The sequence below is a fragment of the Hylobates moloch genome, unplaced genomic scaffold (genome assembly GCF_009828535.3).
Source record: "Hylobates moloch isolate HMO894 unplaced genomic scaffold, HMol_V3 SCAFFOLD_14, whole genome shotgun sequence".
Lineage (NCBI taxonomy): Eukaryota > Metazoa > Chordata > Mammalia > Primates > Hylobatidae > Hylobates > Hylobates moloch.
Genome location: NW_026652289.1, coordinates 89,149,867 through 89,169,246, shown reverse-complemented (window position 1 = coordinate 89,169,246; position 19,380 = coordinate 89,149,867). Strand labels below are relative to the sequence as shown.

Genomic DNA, 19,380 nt, shown 5'->3' with positions numbered 1-19,380 from the left:
TTTTTGTATTTTTAGAGGACCAGGATTTTGCCATATTGGACAGGCTAGTCTTGACCTCCTGACCTCAGGTGATCTGCCTGCCTCGGCCTACCAAAGTGCTGGGATTACAGGCTTCAGCCACCGCGCCCAGCCAACAGTGGACTGCTTTTGTCTGTCTACTCCGTGAAATAGTAACACCTTGCAGGCCAGGAGCTCAATATGGATCTAGACCAGAGTGAGGATGGCAGACGCGGAGTGGCGTTGGGCCCTGAGTTTGGGTCCTCCAGCTCACTCTGACCACACTGCGGGGGGTCTTCTCTTGTGCCTACTCAGCCCTCGACGCTGGTGTTGGCTGAGATGTCCACTCCTTCAAGGGTTCTGGATCTCTAGTGCAAATTCCATTGTCTCAGCATCAACTTGTCCTGGGCCCAGCCCACCCAGCTGACTGTGTCCTGTCTTGCAGTGGCCAAGCCGCTCTTAAGAGGGCTGCAGGCAGTTCTGTGAGGCCACTGCCTGAGGCCACTCTGCACAGTAGCCTCACTGTCTGTCTCTCTCTTTTTTTTTTATTTGTTTTTCTCTTTCTGGGATTTTTATTTCTTTAAAATAATTCATACAGATGGTTACAATCACAAACATGATTTTAACCAAAATACTGCTAGCCTACCACATCAGCAGGATGGCACTGGTGCAGGCAGGGATGCTGCCACCCTCTGTGTCCCCAGGACAGAAGTTGATGGGCAGTGGGCAAGCTGAACAGCACACAAACTTTTCCTCTTGGAGCTGCTTCATGATGCTGTCTTCATTCGGCAGGGGTTGTTGCCAAAATTAGGAAAAACAGCATTTGTTTTGTTTTTCTACATTATTCTGAAAATAAGACAAGCAGGTAGAAAAAACAATGCACTCTGTGGCATAAAAAAGAAAAACAGGACGGCTGGGCGCGGTGGCTCACGCTTGTAATCCCAGCACTTTGGGAGGCCGAGGCGGGCGAATCACGAGGTCAGGAGATCGAGACCACGGTGAAACCCCGTCTCTACTAAAAATACAAAAAAAAATTAGCCGGGCATGGTGGCGGGTGCCTGTAGTCCCAGCTACTCGGAGAGGCTGAGGCAGGAGGATGGCGTGAACCCAGGAGGCGGAGCTTGCAGTGAGCCGAAATCGCGCCACTGCACTCCAGCCTGGGTGACAGAGCCAGACTCCGTCTCAAAAAAAAAAAAAAAAAAAAAGAAAAAGAAAAACAGGAAGGATTATTCACTGTCCTGAGAAGTTTGCCAACTGCCTCATTCCGAGGCACGTTCCAACATAAAAAACAAACAAAACAAAACAAAACCAAAACGAAAAAAACCCCTCAAATTGACTTCCGAATGCTCCTTCAGGTTTTCTTTTTGTTGACAGCTAAGCAAACAGATCTTTGTAATGTTCTAAAAACTGTACACAGACAAGAACGTTCATGCGAGAATAACTACTGACTTCTTCTGCTTAACGAGGAAGGCGAAGGACACAGGGCAGAGCCCCCACAGGACAGACCACGACAACCGACATGAGGCCCAGCGCTGCCCCCTCCCGCCTCCTGACAGCCCGGACCAGTCTCTGCAGTGCCAGGGCCGCCACACAGGCGCCTCCTGCACACACTCTGGTCCCAGGGTTTCCGGGCCCTCCGCCCAGGTGCTGGGGCTGGAGAGCTCCTCCCGGGCTACAACTGGTCACTGGCGTGGTCTCTATCCGCCTTGGGCTTGACAGTTTGACTAGGAGAAGAAGCCCTTGTGGGGCGGGTGGGCCACAGGCGACAGGCCGTGGGACAGGGACACGGCGCTGGGGACGATACCTTCCACAGCAGCTGGGATGCCAGTGGGGGCCACGCCCACCACGCCCGGAGGGTACCTGTACGCAGCCCCGTTGAGCTCAGGGTGCACGACGGTGGGGTCCACGCTGGCGCAGTGGGTGGCGGCCGTCAGATGGTCCTTGTCGACACAGTTTTTCAGGCTGCCTGGGATCCGGCCTGTGATGGCTCTGGGGATCCCCCGCGCCGCCTCCTCTCGCATCTCCATGGATGCCTGCTCGCTGTACTACGCAGCGTGGGGTGTACAGAAGAGATTGGGTGCATCCTTCGGGGGACCTGGCTAAAGCTAAAGGGTTCCGACTGGTGCACGTCTAGGGCCTCGCCGCGGATCCGACCCTCCTTCAGGGCCTGGGCCAACGCCTTCTTGTCCACCAGGCCGCCCCAGACAGTGTTCACCAGGAAGGCCCCCTTGTCTCACTCTAAAGGACAGCAGCATTCCAAAGGAAAGCAGCAGCCAGGCGCAGTGGTTCACCACTGTAATCCCAGCGCTTTGGGAAGCCAAGGCTGGTGGATCACTTGAGGTCAGGAGTTTGCCATCAGCCTAGCCAACATGGTGAAACCCCATCTATACTAAAAATACAAAAATTAGCTGGGTGTGGTGGTGTATGCCTGTAATCCCAGCTACTCAGGAGGCTGAGGCAGGAGAATCGCTTTAACCTGGGAGGCAGAGGTTGCAGTAAGCAGAATTGAAGCCACTGCACTCCAGCCTGGGTGACAGAAGGACACTCTGTCTCAATAAATAAATAAAAAAATAAAATAAAGGAAAGTAACATAAACTGTGTCGTTTGTACAAACAGTTTAGGCACAGTGAGCCACTCTTATTAGGTAGGGAATGGTGACAGGCCTCTCTAAACCCAAGTTCCCAGATGCCAACTTTGCAAGCAGCCCTCTCTAAGGTCAGTAGTCTCAGACCTGCTATTCTAACTCCTCTGAACAGCATCCTAGACAAAATTCCTAATTCTTTTTTGTTTTTTCGCTATGGCGTCTTGCTCTGTTGCCCCAGCTGGTATTGAACTCCCAGGCTCAAGCAATCCTCCCACTTCAGCCTCCCAAAGTCCTAGGACTACAGGTGTGAGCCACCACACCTGGCCAGGTTCTACTTTTTAATATTTAAAATATGAAATAAGCTGGGCACGATGGCTCACCCCTGTGATCTCAGAACTTCGGGAGGCTGAGGCAGGTGGATCACTAGAGGTCAGGAGTTCGAGACCAGCCTGGCCAACATGGTGAAACCCCGTCTCTACTAAAAATCCAAAAATTAGCCGAGTGTGGTGGCAGATTCCTGTAATCACAGCTGCTCGGAAGCCTGAGGCACTTAAACCAGGGAGGTTGAGATTGCAGTGAGCCAATAACATGCCACTGCACTCCAGCCTCAGTGACACAGTGAGACTCTGTCTCAAAAAAAAAAAAAAAACACTGCAACCTCTGCCTCCCGGGTTCAATTGATTCTCCTGTCTCAGCCTCCCGAGTAGCTGGGATTAAGGTCATGCACCACCACACCCAGCTAATTTTTGTGTTTTGAGTGGAGACAGCGTTTCACCATGTTGGCAAAGATGGCCTTGATCTCCTGACCTTGTGATCTGCCCTCCTCAGCCTCCCAAAGTGTCATCCTAGGATTATAGGCATGAGCCATGGCATCCAGCCAAAATGCTGATTTTTATAATTCAATAATTCCATGTCTACTAATGGAATATATATATATTTTTTGAGATAGAGTCCTACTCTGTCACCCAAGCTGGAGTGCAGTGGCCTGATCTTGGCTCACCGCCACCCCAGCCTGCCGGGTTCAAGCGATTCCTATGCCTCAACCTCCTGAGTAGCTGGGATTTCAGGAGCGCACCACCATGCCTGGCTAATTTCTGTATTTTTAGTAGAGAAGTCTTTCATCATATTGGCCAGGCTGTTCTCGAACTCCTGACCTCGTGATCCACCCGTCTCAGCCTCTCAAAGAGCTTGGATTAGAGGCATGAGCCACAGCACCTGGCCGCAATCTTTGTTAATGTGCATTTTGGTATATACACTGAGACACACACACACACACACACGTATTCCAATATATATCAATGTATGTGATAGCCTCACCTAGGTGAAGATATAGCAGATTTCTTTTTTTTTCCTTTTTGAGACAGAGTCTTGCTCTGTCACCGAGGCTGGAGTGCAGTGACGCGATCTCAGCTTACTGCAACCTCCGTCTGCCGAGTTCAAGGGATTTTCATGCCTCAGCCTCCTGAGTAGCTGGGATTACAGGCATGTACCAACATGCCTGGCTAATTTTTGTGTTTTTGGTTTTGCCATGTTGTCCAGGCTGGTCTCAAACTCCCAGCCTCAAGTGATCCAAAAGTGCTGAGATTACAGATGTGAAACGGTGCACTCAGCCTTTCTTTTCTTTTTTTCTTTTCTTTTGCTTTCTTTCTTTCCTTTCCTTTCCTTTCTTTTTTTTTTTTGTGACTGGTCTTGCTTAGTCACTGAAGTGACAGGCTGCGGTGCAGTGGCACAATCATAGCTCACTGCAGCCTCAAACTCTTGAGCTTAAGCAATCCTCCTGCCTCAGCCTCCTGAGTAGCTGAGACTACAGGCGCACACCAGCATGCCATGCTAATTTTTAATTTTTTGTAGAGATGGGATATCGTTATGTTGCCCAAGCTGGTCTCTAACTCCTGGGCTCAAGTGACCCTCTCGCCTAGGCCTCCCAAAGTGCTGGGATTACAGGCGTGAGCCATTGCACCCAGCCAAGATACGGCAGATTTCTAGTACCCCGGAAAGCTCCTTCCTGATCTACACTTTCCCACAAAGGAAACTACTCTTCTGACTTCAATCATCATCAGTTCTGCCTTCCTGTGCTTCATCTAAGTGGGCTGGTACAGTGCACTGTCTCTCATACCTGGCTCCCTCTATTCACCCATGTCGTTGAATGTTCCTACCACTTCATTTTTCTTTTTTGGCTGTGTAGTATTCCATGATGTGACTGTATCACCATTTATTCACTCTCCTGTTGATGGACATTTAGGTGGCTTTCATTTGGGGCTCTTATGAATAATAATGGCAATGAACATTCTTATGTAAGTCTTTTTGTGGACATACGCACTCATTTCTCTTGTGTACATGCTTAGGATGGAATTTCTGAAGGTAGGCATAGATATAGCTTTAGTAGAAGCTGTCAAACAGGTTTCCAATGTGCTTATACAACTTTATGCTACTGCCAGCTTGACAGTTCTTGTAGCTCTACATCTTTACCAATACTCAGTATAACACAGCATTTAACTTTAAATAGAGATAAAACAATGGAAAGATCCAAAGAAGTGCGCATGTTCCTGAAGAACATCCAATAAAGGGCCTATTTTATTCATGTTTCTGGCACTGAAAACCACTGCATGGCCAGATCAGGAAGGAGGCCTGGTATAACTCCCAAGGAGGCATGTGTCCCTCGGGTGGGCTTCGTGTCCCAGAAACTCCGGGGAAGGGGTGGAGAGGCACCTTCTGGGCGAGCTGGTCTCCTCTGGCTTTTCTTGTCCCCTAGGGCTCCCTCCAAAGAGACAGAGCACAGCCTGGCCAGGGAGCAATATCTCCTACTGTGCTTTCTGTGAGCCAGCCACTCTGCCCTCTTTCAGGAATTACAAGGATGCAGGTCCACGGCATCCTTATTTATGTATTTATTCATTTATGAGGCATGGTTTTCCTCAGCTCTGTTGGATGGGTCTCTGTGAAGGGAGCTTGGTGGGGGCGAGTGGCCTCTCCCTGGAGGAGGCAGGCCTCTGGTCAGGATCTTTGGGGCTCCAGGTCTCATGAGTGGGGGCCAGGCTCCCTAGAGAAACCCTTCTTGGCTAGGGCTGGGGAGCCCACCAGAGTGACGCAATCAGTTCTCAGTGCCTGTGATGGGGCCAAGTGGTTTTGAGAAGCCGGTGTTCAGCTCCATCCTAAAGAGCACTCATGCAAGTTGGGGAGGAGGGCTGCGGTGCACAGCTCTGAGCTGAGTCAGACCCACCTCAGGACTGAGCCCAGCAGAAGGAGGCCCAGAGTCACCCACCATAAAAAGAGCAGATGCCTCCCCCGTGCTGGTGGAGATGAGTCTTGGGCATCAACTCTAATAATTTCTAACTGCACCCAGAAATACTGATTCACACAGCCAACTAGTGAATAATAGCCTTTTAGAGTTAAAAAAAACCTTGTATGATTTATTATAAATTAACATATGCATTTTACACAGACTAGAGGCACCGGGGTGGGCCAGCAGCAGCCTGTTCAGGGGCCACAGCAAGGAGATTGCATTTCCTTAAGTGCAATGGGAGTTACTGGCTAGGCTTTAAGGTTTTAGCCACAGGAAAGATGAATGTATTTCAGAGTAATGTGGGTGGATTCAAAATGAGGTTTAGAACTAGATCAATTTTTTTTTTTTTTTTTTTAGACAGAGTCTGACTCTTATTGCCCAGGCTGGAGTGCAGTGGTGCTATCTCTCTTTTTTTTTTTTTGAGACGGAGTCTTTCTCTGTCCCCCAGGCTGGAGTGCAGTGGCGCGATCTCGACTCACTGCAAGCTCCGCCTCCCGGGTTCACGCCATTCTCCTGCCTCAGCCTCCCGCGTAGCTGGGACTACAGGCGCCTGCCACAACGCCTGGCCAATTTTTTGTATTTTTAGTAGAGACGAGGTTTCACCGTGTTAGCCAGTATGGTCTCGATCTCCTGACCTCGTGATCCGCCCGCCTTGGCCTCCCAAAGTGCTGGGATTACAGGGGTGAGCCACCGCACCCGGCCAAGTATTAAAGTTTTTATTTGAAAAATCTCCCCTCTCCAAAGATCTCCCAGCATTTCTGCAGAGGTCTCTACCTAGGTAAGGAAAAGAAACAATTCTTGGCCAGAATTACAGTGGCTCACGCCTGTAATACCAGCACTTTGGAAAGCCAAGGTTGGTGGATTCCTTGATCTCAGAAGTTGGAGACCAGCCTCGCCAACATGGTGAAACCCCATCTTTACCAAAAATACAAAAATTAGGCAGGTGAGGTGGAGTGTGCCTGTAGTCCCAGCTACTCGGGAGGGTGAGGTAGAAGGATCACTTGGGCCTGGGAGGTCAAGGCTGCAGTGAACCAAGGTAGTGCCACTGCATTCCAACCTGGGTAACAGAGTGAGACCCTGTCTCAAAAAAAAAAAATTATTTGTGAGGGTGAAATTTAAATACCTTTGTGCATAGCTATCAGTTATTCTTTGTTTTAATATTTAGTTTATTGTGAAATATAACACATATAGAAATGTACATAAAACAACACACAGGGCCAGGCTCGGTGGGTCACGCCTATAATCCCAGCACTTTGGGAGGCCGAGGCCGGCGGATTACTTGAGGTCAGGAGTTTGAGACCAGCCTGGCCAACGTGGTGAAACCCCATCTCTACTAAAAATACAAAAATTAGTCGGATGTGGTGGTGCATGCCTGTAATCCCACCTACTTGGGAGGCTGAGGCAGGAGAATCACTTGAACCTGGGAGGCGGAAGTTACAGTGAACCAAGATCGTGCTACTGCACTCCAGCCTGGGCGACAGAGTCAGACTCTGTCTAAAAAAAAAAAAAAAAAATAGGCTGGGTGTGGTGGTTCACGCCTGTAATCCCAGCACTTTGGGAGGCCAAGGCGGGCAGATCACCTGAGGTCAGGAGTTCGAGACCAGCCTGACCAACATGGAGAAACCCCGTCCCTACTAAAAGTACAAAATTAGCATGGCGTGGTGTTGCATGACTGAAATCCCAGCTACTTGAGAGGCTGAGGCAGGAGAATCGCTTGAATCTGGGAGGCAGAGGTTGTTGTGAGCTGAGATCATGCCATTGTACTCCAGCCTGGGCAACAAGAGCGAAACTCCGTCTCAGACAAACAAAGAACAAAACAAAAACAAAAAACACAGTGTAACATGTTATTATAAAGTCACTGCTCAGGGACCAACTTGCCCGCTCCTGTGCCTCTAGAGGGAAACTCCCTCCCGCTGTTCTTTAGAGTTTTATATCTTAAGTACAGGAGTCAACAAACTAGGCCTATGCACCACATCTGGCACCCAGCCTTTATTTATTTTTTTAGATGGAGTCTCACTCTTTCACCCTGGCTGCAGTGTGGTAGCACAATCTCGGCTCACTGCAACCTCCGCCTCTTGGATTCAAGCAATTCTCCTGCCTCAGCCTCTTGCGTAGCTGGGATCACAGGTGCATGCCACCACACCCGGCTAATTTTTATATTTTTGGTAGAGACGGGGTTTCACCATGTTGGTCAGTCTGGTCTCGAACTCCTGATGTCAGGTGATCCGCCTGCGTTGGCCTCTCAAAGTGCTAGGATTACAGGCATGAGCCATGATGCCTGACCCAGCCTTTTTAAAAATGAAGGTTTCGGCTGGTGCGGTGGCCCACGTCTGTAATCCCAGCACTTTGGGAGGCCAAGGCAGGTGGATCACCTGAGGTCAGGAGTTTGAGACCAGCTTGGCCGACATGGTGAAACCCCGTCTGTACCAAAATACAAAAATTAGCCGGGCGTGATGGCAGGCACATGTAATGCCAGCTACTTGGGAGCCTGAGGCACAAGAATCACTTGAACCCAGGAGGCAGAGGTTGCAGTGAGCCAAGATCGCACGATTGCACTCCAGCCTGGGCAACAAAGGCGAAACTCCATCTCAAAAAAATAATAATAAAATAAAAAAGGATGTCCTTTTTTGTCTCTCAACCCCGTTTTTTATTTTTTTTATTTTCAGACAGGGTCTCGCTCTGTTGCCGAGGGTGGAGTGCAGGGGCCCGATCTTAGCTCACTGCAGCCTCAACTTCTCTGGCTTACGTGACCCTCCCACCTCAGCCTCCCAAATAGCTGGGACCACAGGTGGGTACCCCCATGCCTGCCTAATTTTTGTGTTTTTTGTAGAGATGGGATTATGCCATGTTGCTCAGGCTGATCTCGAACTTATGGGCTCAAGTATCTCTCTGCCTCCATCTCCCAAAGTGCTGGGATTACAGGCGTGAGCTACCATGCCCAGCCCTGCTTTAATTTAAAGTGTATTACACTTGATATTAGTACAGCCCCTTCAGCTCTTTTTTGGTTACTATTTTAATTGTATCTTTGTATCCTTTTACTTTCAATCTGTTTCTGTATTTAAAATGTGTTTAGAAAAATTAGAAAATATAGATAAAACATAACCAAGAAAATAATAACATCTTTCCTTCTGTTCAAAGTTCATTACTATTAGCCGAGTGCAGTGACTCACACCTGTAATCCCAGCATTTTGGGAGACTGAGGCGGTCGGATCACTTGAGCCCAGGAGTTCGAGACCAGCCTGGGCAACATGGCAAAACCCCCGTCTACAAAAAATACAAAAATTAGCCAGGCGTGGTTGCATGTGCCTGCAGTCCCAGCTACTGGCAAGGCTGAGGTGGAGAACCACCTGAACCCAGTAAGTCAACGCTGCACTGGTGCAGCCTCTGTCCCCCAGGCTGGAGTGCAGTGGTGCAATCTTGGCTCACTGCAACCTCCGCCTCCCGGGTTCCAGCGATTCTCCTGCCTCAGCCTCCCAAGTAGCTGGGATTACAGGTGCACGCCACCACACCTGGCTAATCTTTGTATTTTTAGTAGAGAAAGGGGTCTCACCATGTTGGCCAGGCTGGTTTTGAACTCCTGACCTCAAATGATCCACCTGCCCTGCCCTCCCAAAGTGCTAGGATTACAGGTGTGAGCCACCACGCCCGGCCGGTATTTTTCTTTCTTAGAGGCCGGATCTCACTCCCAGGCTGGAGTGCGGTGGCACGATCTCAACTCACTGTAGCATTGACCTCCCAGGCTCAGGCGATTCTCCTGACTCAGCCTCCCGAGCAGCTGGGATCACAGGTGTGTGCCACCACACCTGGCTAATTGTTAAATTTATTTATTTTTATTTTTTAGAGATGAGGTCTAAAAACTCTGGCAACATGGGATCCTCCAACTCCTGGCTTCGAGGGATCCTCCCGCTTCAGGCTCCCAAAGCGCTGAAAATTGCAGACGTGAGCCACCATGCCCGGCCTATATTGTTTTATATTTCTTCAATTTTGTTCTGTGGTCGCTGGAGGTCTGTTTCCTTTGATTCCCTGCACTGTGCCTCCACAGCTGAGCCATGTAATCTGCTCAAGACTTTTGCTGCATTCAGCTGAACACACAGGAGGAAGCTCTTTAGGCCCCAGCGAGCCGACCGCACAAAGATCCATTCTCATACCCGGGGGAGCTGGTCTCGCCACTGGACCCGCGCCCTGGATAGCTCCAGTTAATGTGAAAGCGAGCACCCGCCGCCGCGTGATTAAGAGCGCTGCGGGCCAAGCAGTGCGGCGGGGGTGCGTGCGGGCGTGCGAGCGTGCGTGCGTGCGGCGGAAATCCCGCCTTCCGGCGCCCGCTGTTGGCCTTGGCCGCAGCCAGGGCCCTCCAAGTAGGAAGATAAGCGGGATTGCTGGAAGCGGGAGAGTCGGGAGGAGCGGCGAAGGGCTCCTCTTCCCCATTGGTTGCGCCCGCGGAGCAGCCTCGTTGCGATTGGCCGTACGTGGGGGGCGGCAGTCCGGCGTGGGCCCGCCCCTAGGTCCGCGAGAGTCGCCGTGCTCGCGGGAGCCGGCTGAGCCAGCGGCTCCTGGGAGGTTGTGTTCGGACGCCGGCGGGGCGAGGCGGTCGGGGCCTGCGCGTCAGGTCCTGGCCTGGGGCACAGGGGCGGGCGGTGGCGGGGGCGGTGTGGGCGCGGGGCTGGCGGGCGGCCGAGCCTGGGAGGCGGGCGTGGGCGCGGCGGCCGCACCGGGGCCTGCGCGGACCGCCCGCGGCGCAGCCTCGGGCCTCTCTCCATCTCTTAAGTGGTGGTGGCTGTGGGTTTTTCTGCAGGCCGTCGTGTTGAGTAATTTGTTTCACGCACGCGCCCTGCTGTGGGGTAAAGCGGCAGATTCATGCTGCTGTCACTTGTCGTTAAAACGATGGGCTCCCTGTCCTGTGTGTGTACCTTTTGGATTTGAGGGAAGGGGAATGACATTGTGACTTGGCTTCCTGTGACCGTCCATTCTCAAGGTCTCGTCAGCGTGGTGCAGAAACTCGGCACACCCTGCCTGCCCTGGAAGGAGGCTTTCCCTTCCCCACTTCCCTCTCCCTCCATCTCTTCCCTCTTTCCCCTTCACTCCCCTCCCCACTTTCTCCCCTTCACTTCTCTCCCCCGTTTCTGTTCTCTCTCTCTCTCTTTTTCCTTTTCTGCATTAAACTTTTCGGGAGTGTCTTTGTAAACTATTAAAAAGCGTTAGGTCTTCAACATGTATGTTTACTTGCAGGCCTGAGACCTGGGAGGAAGCTGGAGAAAAGATGCCCTCTGAATCTTTCTGTTTGGCTGCCCAGGCTCGCCTTGACTCCAAATGGTTGAAAACAGATATACAGGTGGGGTTTGACATGTCTTTTTCTTGGTGTGTTTCTGCTTCCATGTTTAAATTTCTCGTGTAAGGCTTTTTTTAGGGTATGTAAGGGGAAGTCAGTTGTATCTTGCTGAGTTAGAGGAGCAGGTTTATTTCCTGTAACTTAAAATGTAACAGTTTTTATGGCTGTTTTTGTAGATTGTGCACGGCTGCCTTTTAATTAGTTTCTTGCAAGTGCAGGAAACTTGAGGTCTATTAATAGGCAAAATTTTTTTCCTATTATTACTGGTTAAGAAATTTGCCACACTCGTAACCATATCATGATGACTGTTTGTTACTGATAGTTTTTGAGCTGTTTAGTTAACTGTGGAGGGGAAAATTGGAGAAGTAAGTTGCAGTAATTATGGCGGCTAGAAAGTCACTCATTGTATGAGGTCTTGTGTTTGTGTTTCTGGAGAGACAAGGTTAGTTCAGTTGAGCTGTTTGGTTTGTATTTGTAACTCCTTATTAAGAGGAGTGCTCAGATTTTCACGTCAAGAATATAAGGAAACAATGTTGGCCTTAGATCCTAATTTTTTGATTTAATGAGGTAATTGCAAGCTTGTCAGGACATTATTAAATAAATAATAACAGTAATGTTTCGATAGACAATTCTTTACACCCAGTCTACTTTTATTTGGAAATGGCTTGGGAAAACTACTTTTGGAACTCCTTATCAGCAGCAAAAAGAAGTGTTTGAAATATTTTGTGTGTGTCTGTGTATTTTCCTACTCCCTAAGGTTAACCATTTTAAGTATTAAGTAATCTGCCTTGACTGTTCATCAAGTCTTGTAGGCTGTTAAGCAGTAGTTGATCATAGATACTTACACTGAAGTGTTATTGCCCCTTCCTAATTTTTCTTTTTCTTTTTAAACAGGTATTGAGTGTTGGTAGATATGAGAGTCCAGTGTTTAGAACTGTGTTGTGTGGCCAGGCGCAGTGGCTCACGCCTGTAATCCCGGCAGTTTGGGAGGCCGAGGCGGGTGTATCCCCTGAGGTCAGGAGTTGGAGACCAGCCTGACCAACATGTTGAAACCCCGTCTCTACTAAAAATACAAAATTAGCCAGGCATGGTGGTGTATGCCTGTAATTCCAGCTACTCGGGAGGCTGAGGCAGGAGAATTGCTTGAACCCGGGAGGCGGAGGTTGCAGTGGGTCAAGATCACGACATTGCACTCCAGCCTGGGCAATGAGAGCAAAACTGCTTCAAAAAAAAAAAAAAAAAAAAAAAAAAGCTGTTGTGGATGATGGGATTGTTATTCATAGTGTAATGTTACATAAGACAGAGCATAGAGAATTGGGTCAAGAATTGGTGTAGTTACTCTTTGGGTTTGTTTCTCTTTAAACATTTCCTTTGATTTAGCTATAATGGGCTGTTTTTGTCATTTTAAGTGGATGGGAGAGGTGAGAGATGAGTACTTTCATATTTCTGAAATCCTGAGATTCAGGCAAAGTTGTTTTAATAATTTTTATATTAGTGGTTATGTATTTTGAGAAACTTTTTGGAGTAAAGGACTTTACGTAATGAAGTTTTTTTCTTAATAATCGTAATTTAATAACTACTAAGCATGAGTTCCAGTGTCTTGATCTAAAACCAGTTTAATGCTGAATTGGATTCCTATGATAGGTTAGGCAGATAAACACACAGTGAAGCACCATTTATGTCTTAGAGGGCCTGTTGTTTTGACTTATTAAGTTTAATACACAGTACTTGGCCCTTGTTACACATTTCCAATATGATTAGAAAGTCTTTTTTTTTTTTTTTTTTTTTGAGACGCAGTCTTGCTGTGTCGCCCAGGCTGGCGTGCAGTGGCGCAATCTTTGCTCACTGCAACTTCCGCCTCCCGAATTCAAGTGATTCTCCCACCTCAGCCTTGGAGTAGCTGGGATTATAAGTGTGTGCCACCATGCATGCCCGACTAATTTTTGTATTTTTAGTAGAGACGGGGTTTCACCATGTTGGCCCGGCTGGTCTCCTGACCTCAAAGTGATCTGCCTGCCTCAGCCTTCCAAGTTGCTGGGATTACAGGCATGAGCCGCTGCACCCGGCCGAAAAAAAAGTTATCTAAATTCCTCCTAGGAGTAAGGGAAATGACTAGGTTTTGGATAGTGTGCACCAGAGGAAAAATGTGTTACAGGTCTAAGTAGCATGAAAAAAGTGATTGCTAACCTTTGTTTTATGTTCCACCAGCATTGCTTGTTAAATGCAAGGAATGAATGGTGTTGTTTTACCCTAAGGAATAAGACATGGGTTCCCTCTTTGGGGAGCTTCCCTGCAGACAGGAATTGCAGATGGAAGCCTTGTGCTCACAGGTTTTACCCTTATCTTGTTGAGGATGGCTCTCCCAGCTGGAGTGGGAAGCGCTCCACTACTTGAGAATTTTGTATTGGAAGCAGAATTGACACCTGGGTAATGAGTAATATATGGGATAGGAAGATGTTTCTCAGCCATAGGATTTAACAGATCTGTTTTCCACAGCTATTTTTGTTTGAAATGCCTTTAAAAATTTTAGTAACTTTAGAAAAGAAGAGTTTTTGGAGTGTGAAAACTTTTAATGCTTGTGTGTTACAGAGAGCACTTATCATCAACTTCTTGATCATAGACGTTATTTGGATACGTCAGGCCTAGGACCCTACATCCAGCAACCTCTAACGCAGCGCTCTTTTTATGCCAGGCATATATATCTGGTTATTACATATAAACAGTTTAATTGTTCAACACTTTCTTTTTTTTTCTTTTGAGGTGGAGTCTCACTGTGTCTCCCAGGCTGGAGTGCAGTGGTGCCATCTTGGCTCACTGCAAGCTGTGCCTCCTGGGTTCACGCCATTCTCCTGCCTCAGCCTCCCGAGTAGCTGGGATTACAAGCGCACACCATCACGCCTGGCTGTTTTGTATTTTTAGTACAGACAGGGTTTCACCATGTGGGCCAGGCTGGCTTTGAACTCCTGACCTCAAGTGATCTACCCGCCTCAGCCTCCCAAAGTGCTGGGATTATAGGTGTGAGCCACCGTGCCCAGCCTGTTCAACACTCTTTTCTGCTTGGTGTGGAGTTATTGAATCACCATGTTTTCCTTCACTGCTCTCGTGAAGAGTAATACATTACAGAGCTAAGAGGTGTCAGTCACATCACTTTTTATTTTTACAGTAAAAGTACTAATCTGATGTGATTGGTAGTTTTTTAGCAAACCAAAAAGTCAGTTAAGCAAAGGAACCATAAAAAACAGTACATGATACCTTAAAAGCTTTGTATTCTTAAAACACATGCCTGTTTGCCAGTTTTGTTGTAAGGTAAAGGGGCATGTCTTTGAGCATAGGTCCAGAATGGAGTTATCCTGCCCCTTCTTGCATAAGCTGCACTCAGATGAATTTCCTACAGTTTCTGTTTTTGGGTTCTTTTTTAAGTGGCACATGAAATTAGATATGCATGAAGCAATTTTTTAAAAAACTTTTTATTTTGAAATAATAATAGACTCTCAGGAAGTTGTAAAGAAACTAGAGAGGTCATTGTATATTTGCGCATACTGCCCCAATGGTTACATTTTGTGTAACTATAATACAGTGTAAAAACCCAGAAATTGAAGTTGGTACAATGTGTGTGCATAGTTCTGTGCTATTCTATCACGTGTCTATAAATATAACTACTACTACAATTCCTATGCAGAACTGTTTCATCACTACAAAGATCTCTTTCCTGCCTCTCTTGTGCCACCATCTGTAACTCCTGCCAACCACTAATCTGTTCTCCATCTCTATAATTTTGTTACTGTGAGATTACCAAGTGATATGTGACCTTCAGAAATGATTTTCTTTACTCAGCATAATGCCCTGAGGTCCGTCAAGGTTTGTTGAGTATATCAGTAGCTAAACTGGGACCATTTATTTGTCTCTTCATCTAATCATCAATTAAAAATGACTAAGCATATATGTGAGCTTTTAGAGTTAAACGTATTGTATATAAATATTGTCACTTCGGCTGGGCGCGGTGGCTCACGCTTGTAATCACGGCACTTTGGGAGGCCGAGGCAGGTGGATCACTTGAGGTCAGGAATTCAAAACCAGGCTGGCCCACATGGTGAAACCCTGTCTCTACTAAAAATACAAAACAGCCAGGCATGGTGCTGTGTGCTTGTAATCCCAGCTACTTGGGAGGTTGAGGCAGGAGAACTGCTTGAACCCAGGAGGTGGAGGTTGCAGTGAGCTGAGATTATGCTATTGCACTGCAGCCTGGCCAACACAGCAAGATTCCGTCTCAAAAAAAACAAAATTGTCACTTCATGCTTAGAACTATCAGTAGATGGCCAGGTGTGGTGGCTCAGCCTGTAATCCTAGCAGTTTGGTAGGCTGAGGTGGGTGGATCATGAGGTCAGGAGATTGAGGTCATCCTGGCCAACATGGTGAAACCCCATCTCTACTAAAAATAGAAAAATTAGCTGGGCGTGGTGGCAGGTGCCTGTAGTCCCCGCTACTCAGGAGGCTGAGGCAGGAGAATCGCTTGAACCCAGGAGGCGGAGGTTGTAGTGAGCTGAGATCGTGCCATTGCGCTCCAGCCTGGTGAGAGAGCGAGAATCCGTCTCAAAAAAAAAAAAAAGATCATTAGATAAAAAAAGTATAAACATGAATATCTTGATAAATTCTATTCTCAGGCTTTCAGGTTCATAATCCAGTTGATAGATGACATGTAGAAATAGAAGAATTTGTAAATATAGGTATCTTCATTGATGTTTTTAGGACTAGATTCTAAGGGTGCTCTTTACCTCTAATACCCAAATACTGCTGCCTCAATAGAACAATTTTTGTTTTCAAAATTCCATGATAAAAAAGATGTAGTAACCCTGTATACGACATTTTGTCAGGTTAATTGAGAGCATTTTGCAGCAAAAAAAAAGTTTTTTGTAGAGACAGGGTCTTGCTTTGTTGTCCAGGCTGGTCTAGAACTCCTGCATTCAAGTGATCCTCCTGCCTTGGCCTCCCAAAGTGCTGTGATTACATGTGTGAGTCACTGTGCCTGGCCTGGTGTTTTAAAGAACTAACTTTTAACTTTGGTTCTCGGAAAAGGCTAGTGATACTAGTTATAAAAAAAAAAAAAAAGGGAAAGGGTTTAGCCATAGGACTTTGATGACAATTCCTTATTTTTTATTTATTTATTTATTTTTTTTTGAGACAAAGTCTCAACTCTGTTGCCCAGGTTGGAGTACAGTGGCACTATCTCAGCTTACTGCAACCTTCACCTCCCAGGTTCAAGCCATTCTCCTGCCTCAGCCTCCTGAGTGGCTGGAATTACGGGCGTGCACCACCACACCTGCTAATTTTTTATATTTTTAGTAGAGACAGGGTTTCACCATGTTGCCCAGGCTGGTCTTGAACTCCTGAGCTCAGGCAGTCCACCCACCTTGGCCTCCCAGAGTGCTGGGATTACAGCAGTGAGCCAGTGAGCCCAGCAGATGACAATTCTTTATGAAGAAGAAATTGAGTAACCTGTTTAAGGTACTCAAGAAAATGTGAGTAAAGCATTTTTTGTTCCAGCAAAACCGACTTTTCAGATGAAAAACACACAAACTTCTCAATGAGCTGTAACTTAGGAAGTATTGTTCTCATGAGCCCTTCCTTAGGAAAGATCTTTGGACAACTGGATGACTGTAGATCAACCTGCAACTGATGATGGGCATGAAACAGTTATCTGTTAAACCTAGACTGCATGCGTGTTAAGGGAGAGAGCATGGCATAGCTATGTGCTTAGACATTGTAGATTATGGTTGTAACTGTTATGCAGTGTTTCTTCTGTTAATCTCATCCATCACAATTTTCACTTTTGTATTTTCACTTCTAGAGATTCCATTTGAGTCCTTTTTATATCTTCTGTTTCACTCCTTATAACATTCATGCTTTCCTTCTATTGGCATAGGGAGCATTTCTGTAAGAGAGCTTTTAATGTCCTTGTCTGTGAATTCTGTAATCTCTGATCACTTCTAGATCCATCTCTGTTGATTGATTCTGTCATTTGTATTGATTGATTGCCCTAGTTATGGGGGGATGGTTGTATGCCTGCTAATTTTTGATTGAATGCTAGATAGTAATTTTATGTTCTGTGCAGGATTTTGTTTTATTTTTTTAAAGAGCCCTTAGTTTTGTTCTGCCATACATGTAAGTTACATGGGGTCAGTTTGATCTTTTCAAAGCTTGATTCTGAGGTTTGTTAGGGCTGATCCACACAGCCTTTACTCTTGGGCTCATTTATCCATACTATGAAGGCAATACTCTTCTCAGGACTCCATCTGATGCTTGGTGTATGAGAAGATCTTTCTGTCCTTGTTTGTGGAAACACAGGCTTTTACCAGACTATGCATCATGGCGATGCTGCTTGTTACTTTCTAGTGCTGCTTTCCCCAGTATTCTGTAGTTTTCTTAACCTGTGCTTAGAGCAGTACTCAGACAGATGCTCAAGGGGCCCCTCAACTCATCTCTGGAGCTTGTTGTATTCTTGTCATTTGGCCTACGTATGGCTGATCTGTCTCCTGAGCTCAGCAAGTTCTTTGGGCTCTATTTGGGTTCCCCTTTCCTGTGCTGCAGCCTGAAAGCTGCTTCTGGGCAGTGTTTCCCTTCTCTGTGTTTCCCAGCTCTGGGCTGTCTGTTGTCCAGTTTTTGGTAACAGCTTTTCGGTATATTCTGTCCGGTTTTCTAGTTGATTATAGCAAGGAAGCAATTTCTACAGAATTAATCCTTTATAGGTGGAGGAAGCACAGGCCTTCCCAATCTGTTTTTAATCAAATCCATTGAGTTTTAAATTTTACTATTATATTTTTCTATTCCAGAATTTCCATTTTTTAAAAATATCAACTTTATTGAGGTATAATTATATTAAACACATCCTTTTAAAATGTTTAGTTTGAAATTCTTGACAGTTTCTTTAACTGTCACTTTAGGTACTTTTTTCTAGTTTCAACTTCTGTGTTAAAATTGTTAATATGATCTTTTTTTTTTTTTTTTTGACAGGGAGTCTCGCTCTGTCACTCAGGCTGGAGTGCAGTGGCACAATCTCGGCTCACTGCAACCTCCACCTGCTGGGTTCAAGTGATTCTCCTGCCTCAGCCTCCCGAGTAGCTGTGACTGCAGATGCCCGCCACCACACCTGGCTAATTTTTGTATTTTTAGTAGAGATGGGGTTTCACCAGATTGGCCAGGCTGGTCTTGAACTCCTGACCTCGTGATCCGCCTGCCTCGGCCTCCCAAAGTGCTGGAATTACAAGCGTGAACCATGCCCGGCTGTTAATAGGATATTTTAATTGCTTGACCGTATTAAAGGTAGTTATTTTAAAAGTGTGTTTATAAACCTTGTCCGACCCCATAGATTCCTTAGCCGCCTCTCTGTGTCCCTCTTGGTTGACTCATGCCTGTGAGCTGCCCTTTGGCTCCAGTCTCCGCTGTGATGTCACACAAGAGAGTTGGAGTATGGCTTCCTGACTGCCTACCAAGGTGCCAGTGACACAGCCTGGAAGGTGTGGCGAGTGTGGGTGTGAATTCCCTGTGGTATGAACGTTCACCACTTTACAAGGAGAGATGAGGGAACTCAATGTTTTTATTCCTCCCTTTTTTTCTTTCCTCCTTGGACTATTTTATGGTATAGTTTCTTCTTGCAAACCTTCTGGAAAAGCCACATATGCCTAATGAATGTGCTGGCTGAACAATTGGTTGTATTTGCAGCTCATTGAGAAGAGGTGGCACTAACATAGGGGTCAGCACATTTTTTCTGTAAAGCACCAGATAGTAAATGTTTATGTGGGCCGTACGTGCTCTTTTATAACAACTCACCTTGGCCATTGTCCTACGAGAGCAGCCGCCAAACGTGTGTGGCTATATTCCAGGAAAACTGTGGATACCAGAATTTGAATGTCATATAATTTTCATGTGTTGACATATGATTTTTTTTTTTTTTTTTTTTCTGAGAGGGCGTCTTGCTCTGTTGCCCAGGCTGGAGTGCAGTGGCACGATCTTGGCTCACTGCAACCTCCACCTCCTGGGTTTAAGCAATTCTCCTGCCTCAGACTCCGGAGTAGCTGGGATTACAGGCAAGTACCACCATACCTGGCTAATTTTTTTTTTTTTGTATTTTTAGTAGAGACGGGGTTTCACCATGTTGGCCAGGCTGATCTTGAACTCCTGACCTCATGATCCGCCCGC

General features: G+C 46.8%; 1 long non-coding RNA gene and 1 pseudogene across 2 annotated transcripts; one reads left to right on the top strand and one right to left on the bottom strand.

Moving 5' to 3' along the window:
- Nucleotides 1–1,669: 1,669 nt before the first annotated feature.
- On the bottom strand, nucleotides 1,670–10,286 carry LOC116482388 (C-terminal-binding protein 1-like; annotated as a pseudogene).
- A 54-nt stretch (nucleotides 10,287–10,340) lies between these two features.
- Nucleotides 10,341–18,570, top strand: LOC131381193 (uncharacterized). 2 transcript variants are annotated; one of them, XR_009209752.1, is made up of 3 exons: nucleotides 10,341–10,467; nucleotides 11,088–11,190; nucleotides 18,196–18,570. It is a non-coding gene; the product is annotated as an uncharacterized LOC131381193 (long non-coding RNA). The 2 variants fall into 2 exon arrangements; XR_009209753.1 differs by lacking the exon at nucleotides 18,196–18,570 and adding an exon at nucleotides 12,082–12,908.
- The last annotated feature ends 810 nt before the right edge of the window (nucleotides 18,571–19,380 follow it).